Below are 7,291 nucleotides of genomic sequence, written 5' to 3' on the forward strand. Positions count from 1 at the left end.
CCCGTGAACACCACACAGTCTCTGTGGTGCAATCTGGAAGTCGCATAGTGGCCAACATATCAGCTGCACTAGGGTCTTCTCAGCCCCAGTGTCCACTGTCAGTGGCATGGCTTCCCATCTACTGAGCCCTCCACCTGCCGTGCTGGTTCGACGGCAGCTTACCCAAGTCGGGGCCTGGTGAACCGAGGACGGCTGGGTTTCGGCCCCCTTCTTCCAGCAATGTTCCGAGTTTTCCTCCTGTCCACTTCCTAGCCTTAGGACATGCCTTGGATAGTGACCATACCTGCCAGAAAACCAACAAAAAAAAAAAAAAAAGGGACAGTCCTTGCAGCATGCTGGAAGGCCATCAGAAGCCCTCTCGGTTGAGAGGACGTGTTCTCCGCTCCCTCCGACACCGACTACGTCTGTGCCCTTCCTCACCGCAGCCCCCACACAAGCCGTGGAAGTGCTGGGCTCACCTTCCTCAATGCTACTTTCTCCATTTGGCCTTCGGCCCCGTAGTCATGGCGGGGCTGAGACTGGCCCTAGGCCACTGGTTGCCCTTTAGGAAGGCACTCGACTCCAAGGCCCTCGCCAGCGCCACCTGCAGTCCTCAGGGTGTGCCTGCTTGCGTAGATTTGCAGCTGCTGTTCCTGCAAAGCGTCAACAAAGAATCGCGGGCCAGGAACCACATCATCTCTTCCGCAGTCCCGCAGGGGTACGACCTCCTTACCCAGCGCCGTCCACATCCTGCGCCAGCTGGGACAGTGGTCCTCGCACACTCACAGAGTCCGCTTCTTCAAGATGGGCCCGATAACCTCGCGGGTGGTGGTGACGCGAAACGGCGTTCAAAGCTCCGCCACGCTGGTGGTAAGAGGCATGTGGGATGCCGGCAGATGCCCACACTTCCACACCGCGGGGCCCTTAGCTCTGTTACCACGCTGCAGGGACTTCTCTTCCTGGCTCCAGCCGGGCATGATTCCAGCATTTCAATTGTGCGACAATGCCTCCCAGGCCACCCTTCCCTTCATACTCAGCTGGCTTAATGCCTCACAGAATGTCCTGGGGCCGAGGGCTGCGGGGTGGAGACGCGTGCGTGAACTACACGCACGGGGGGAGAAGGGGGGGAGGGAGGCAACGAGCGGGTTTGACCGGGTCCGAGTTTGGGCCCCACCTATAATCCCGATGATCGGTCCGAGGGTCCCCAGCCTTCTGTAGCGACCACTGGCTCCGACAACGAACGCTCCGAGGCGCGGGGTTTTCCTGCCACGGACTACCTCAGGCAGACCCCAGTAACTCTGACACTCTGTCATCTGTTGCCAGAACCTTCGTCTGCATTCTCTGCTTGCAACGTTTCCTACTCATGACGCCGCCTTTCCGCCTTTACTTCTCCCTGACAGGTCCTGAACTCGCCCTTCAGGTCCCTGCACCTCCTCCATCATTCACTCTTCCCATGCTGTTGCAGCCTTGTCGTGTAGACTGCTGATTCCCTCTTCCACAATGCAAGATTGCTCTGTAGCAACCCTCAGGCAGTCGGCAGAACTGTTCCTCTTCCTCTCTTGCCTGCATCTCGACGAGATGGTGCGTCCTGCTCGTGTGGCCCTCCTGGTGCCTGCTTTCTGCTGCCCTTTTGTGCCATTTCCTCCCTCATACCGGCCAGCCTGGCAGTGATCACTTCCATCTGGCTCGGCTTCACTTCACTCTGCCGCCTCAGTCCATAGACTCCTCTATCATGGCTGCCGGCCATCTTTGGACGACATATAAATCTCACTGTCAAATATCACAATCCCACTCCTGACACCATTTATTAACCGACCAGCCTCGTCTATCTCTGCACAACGACAAGTCAGGCTAGGCAGACGCGTGTTTATATACAGGGTCGTGAACCAGTGAACAGCTCAGAGGCGCCAAACACCACAGCGTCCAGAACACCAGGAGAGGAAAACGCCAAGTGGCGTAGGCAGGGCACGAATAAACACAAAATGACAGTCGTTCCTTATTTACATCAAGTTCGTTTACGCCGTACACTTTTCTATAGGCCCAATACAAGGGGGTAAACAGCATGTCACACAGCACATACAGCTTATAACAGGCCAACACCAGGTTTACTCAGGTCACAAAGCACACACGAGGTTCTCAACAGGAGCAGCACCCAACAAACGTCTGCGCTTGTTCTCCGCATCCATCCGCTCACAGCCAGCCTGCGTCATGTTGGCCAGGTCCCGTCTTTGTTAACAAACATGCCAGGTATATCCTTTTTCATGTTATACCCACACGTTTCGCACAGAGACAAAGACCACTGTCGTAGCAATACATATATATATATATATATATATATATCTATATTATATATATATATAGATACATAATACATAGATATATGTGTATATATCATGTATATACACACACACACAGCATATATATATATATATATATATATATGTATATATATATATATATATATAATATATATATATATATTATATATATAACACACACACCCACACACATCACCACACACACACACACACACACACACACACAACCACACACCATATATATATTATGTATATATAGTATTTAATATATATGATTATATATATATATATTATATCTGTGTGTGTGGTGTGTGTGTGTGTGTGTGTGTATGCTGATATATGATATATACTAATATATATCTATATATATATATATATATATATAGCATATATATATGATATATATATATATAGAATCATATATATGATATATATATATATATAGCATATAATATATATATATATATTATATATAATGCCTCTATATATATGATATATATATAATATATATATATATACTATCTATATATATATCTATAGCTAGATATCTATATCTATATAGATATCTCTAATCTATATATACTCGATATATATTATATGCTTATATATATATAATATATATATATAATATATCATATATATTCATATATAGCATACACACACAACACACACACAGACACACACAACACCTATATATATATATATAATATATATATATATATATATATTATATTATATATATATATATATATGGTGTGTGTGGTGGGTGTGTGGTGTGTTGTGTGTGTGGTGTGTGTGTGTGTGTGTGTGTGTGTATATCATATATATATCTAATATATATATATATTATATATTATATATATATATATACCATATATAATATATATATACATATATGTGTGTGTTGTTTGTATATATGTATATATACACATATAGATATGTAATATGTATATATATATATGTATATATATATATATATATGTATATAGTTATATATATGTATCTATATATATATGTATATATATCTAATTAATATATTATAAAATATATATATAGATATATGATATATATTATATATATATATATATATATATATATATGTATTGCTACGCAGTGGGTCTTTGTCTCTGTGCTAACGTGTGTTAACATGAAAGATTGACTGGGCTATGTGTTTAACAAGAGGGACCTGGGCAACATGACGCAGCTGGCTGTGAGAGGAGGAGCGGAGGGAACAAGCCGAGTTTGTTGTGGGTGCTGCTCCTGTGAATACCTCGTGTGTGCCTTGTGACCTGAGATAAACCTGGTGTTGCCCTGTTATAAGCTGTAATTGTGCTGTGTGACATCTGTTTTCCCCCCTGTATTGGTGCCTATAGAAAAGTGTACCGGGTAAATAACTTGTGTAATAAGAACGACTGTCATTTTTGTGGTTTACTTCGTGCCCTGCCTCGCCACTTGGCGTTTCCTCTCCTGTGTTCTGGACGCTTGGGTGTTTGGGTTGCCTCTTTGGAGCTGTTCAGTGTTCACGACCCTGGATATAAACACGCCGTCTGCCTAGCCTGCCTTGTGTTGGTGGCAGGAGAGAGACGAGGCGGTCGGTTTAATAATGTTGTCAGGAGTGGGGATTTGTGATATTGTGATCCAGTGAGATTTATCAGGTCCGTCCAAAGATGGCGGCAGCCATGATAGAGGGTCTATGACTTGAGGCAGGCACTAGTGAGTGAAGCCGAGCCGATGGACGTGATCACTGGCCGATGCTGGCCGGTATGAGGGAGGAAATGGCACAAATGGGCCAGAAGAGCAGGCACAGAGGCACACGAGTCAGCGCACCATCTCGTCCGAGATGCGGCAAGGAAGGCAAGGAACCAGTTCTGCCGACTGCTGAGGTGCTACAGAGCAATCTTGCATCTGTGAAGATGGAACTCAGCATCCACCGACAGGCCTGCAACAGCAGAAGATGAACTGATGGAGGAGTGCAGACTCTGAAGGGCGAGGTTCGGACCTGAGGGAGGAAGTAAAGGCGGAACGGCGGCGTCATGAGGTAGGAACTTTGCAAGCAGAGAAGGCAACGAGGTTTCTGGCAACAGATATGCCAGAGTGTCAATTTACTGGGGTCTGCCTGGGGTCCCGTGCAGGAAACCCCCGGGCCTCGGGCGTCGTGTCGAGCCAGTGGGTCGCTACAGAAGGCTGGGGCCCCTCGGAACCGCTCCCTCGGGTATGGTGGCGGCAACTCGGACCCGGTCCACCCGCCTCGTTGCCTCCCGCCCCCCCTTCCTCCCCCCGGGCGTGTTAGTTCACGGCACGCGTTCTCCACCCCGCAGCCCCTCGTCCTCCAGAACCTTCTGTGAGGCCTAAGCATCTGAGTATGACGGGAAGGTGGCCTGGAGGCATATGGTCGCCCAATTTTTGAATGCTGGCATCGCCAGGGCTGGAGCCAGGAGAGAATCCCTGCAGCTGTAACAGAGCTAAGGGGGCCCCGCTGTGGAAGTGTTGGGGCATACTGCCGGCATCCCACATGCCGCTTACACCAGCGTGGCGGAGGCTTTGAAAAACGCCGTTTCGGGTCACACCACCAGGCCGAGTATATCGGGCACTTGAAGAGCGGACGCGTGAGTGTGGGCGAGACACTGTTAACCCCCCAGCTGGCGCAGGATGGTGGAGCGCTGGTAAGGAGGTCGTACCCTGCGGCTGCGGAAGAGATGATCGTGGTCCTGCCCGCGATTTCTTTGTTGACTGCTTTGCAGGACCAGCACTGCAAATCTACGTCAAGCAGGCATCACCCTGAGGAACTGCAGGGTGGCGCTGGCGAGGCCTTGGAGTGCGAGGCATTCCTAAAGGCCAACCAGTGGCCTAGGGCCCAGCTGCTCAGCCCCGCCATGGACCTCCGGGGGCCGGAAGGCCAAAGTGGAGAAGGTAGCATTGAGAAGGTGAGCCGAGCACTTTCCAAGGCTTGTGTTGTGCTGCGGTGGGAATGGGTTACAGACGTAGTCGTTGTAACGGAGGGAGCGGAGAATCACTCCTCTCAACCGAGGGATTTCTGATGCTTCCGCAGTGCTGCAAGGACTGTGGCAGGTATGGTCAACTATCCAAGTGCATTCCTAAGGCTAAAGGAAGTGTACAGGAGGAAAACCGACAGGCTGGAAAGGGGGCCGAAACCCAGCCGTCTCGGTTTCCCAGGCCCCCGACTTGGGTAAGCTGCCGTCGAACCAGCTACGATGCAGGTTGAGGGCTCAGTATAATGGGAAGCCTGCCACCGACAGTGGACACTGGGGCTGAGAAGACCCTAGTGCAGCCTGATATGTTGGCCCTATGCGCTTCCAGATGCACCACAGAGATTGTGTGGTGTCACGGGGCAATTGTGTGCAGCTCAAGGGGCCAGTGGAGGCTCGTATTGCGTGGGCAGCCAGTCAGCGCTGCCGGTGTATGTGGCGATCGGACGAGCACTGCTTCTGGCCTTGACTACTGACGCAGGTAAGGCGTGTGTCGACTTGGAGGAAGCTGGTTGAGGGTGCACGGTGAAGATGTGCCCTTGCTTCCAGAGGTTGGCTGTGCAAGATGGTATTACGGCTGAGCGACTGCACCTTGCCCCAGAAGAGTCCTAGATCCAGGTGTCGCTGTCAGAGTGATGCGTGAGTAGAGGGCCACGTGAGCCCATTCAAACCGCAGCTGGCATATGGCTGCAGTGGGCGGAGCCTTGTTGGACCAGGGGAGGGTTAGTTACAGTGTTGGTAGCAACTTCCCTGATAAGGCCCAGAAGGTGCAGCTGGTGCAAAGCTGGGCACTTGTGAGGAAGTGGAGGCGTCCAGAAGAGTCTCGAATTGTCCGGCTGACTTCCTCGAGGACTTGGCGCACCGGCTGTGGCGTTACCATGGGCCAGGAAGCTACTCCTGGGGCCATGGTGAAAAAGAAGATGACGTTAGCCCCAGTAGCGGCGATGAGGACGTGGCAGACCTGACGAGATGAGGACGAGCATTTGGACGGTGAGGGCGATGCAACAGACGTCATGGTGACCATGAGCCAGGTCTTGGCAGGAGATACCCCTCTGGGCCACTGCCATCTACCGCTGCCCACACCTCTCCAGAGCGACCCCAGCGAGAGCGAAGAAAGCCGCGCTGGATGAGTGATTTTGTGTTTCCTGAGAATGACTATTTTATTTAAATTTCTGTAGTTTGTTTCAGGTTTAGATATGTCAGAGCAGACGGGTCGTCTGCTTGATAGGGGGGATAGTGCTAGCCAGTGGGTCTTTGTCTCTGTGAAACATGTGTTTTAAAAGAAAGGATGACCTGGGCTGTGTTAACATGAAGGGACCTGGGCAAACATGACGCACTGGCTGTGAGCGGAGGAGCGGAGGAACAAGCCGAGAGGAGTTTGGGTGCTGCTCCTGTGAAGACCTCGTGTGTGCCTTGTGACCTGATAAACTTGTGTTGCCCTGTTATAAGCTGTATCGTGCAGTGTGACATGCTGGTTTCCCCCTGTATTGTGCCTATAGAAAAGTGTACGGTAAATAACTTGTGTAAATAAAGGAAAGACTGTCATTTTGTGTTTATTTCGTGCCCTCCTCGCCACGTGCGTTTCCCCTGTGGTGTTCTGGACGCTGTGGTGCTTGGTGCCTCTTGGAACTGTTCAGTGTTCACGACCCTGTGATAGCACGCCGTCTGCCTAGCCTGCCTTGTGTTGGTGGCAGAGAGACGAGACGGCCGGCGTAACAAATATAATATATAATATATATATAATATATATATATATATATATATATATATAATAATATATATATAATATAAATATACTATATATATATATAAAACACACCCACATATCACACACATATATATATATATATATATATAATATAATATCATATATATAATATAAATATATCATAATATATATATATATATAATTATATATATGTATTTTTTATATGTCTGTAATATATATATATACTATACATAACAAAAATATATATATGTATATATATTATTTTGTATATATATATA

Source organism: Penaeus monodon, chromosome 16, assembly GCF_015228065.2.
Source record: "Penaeus monodon isolate SGIC_2016 chromosome 16, NSTDA_Pmon_1, whole genome shotgun sequence".
NCBI classification, from domain to species: Eukaryota; Metazoa; Arthropoda; class Malacostraca; order Decapoda; family Penaeidae; genus Penaeus; species Penaeus monodon.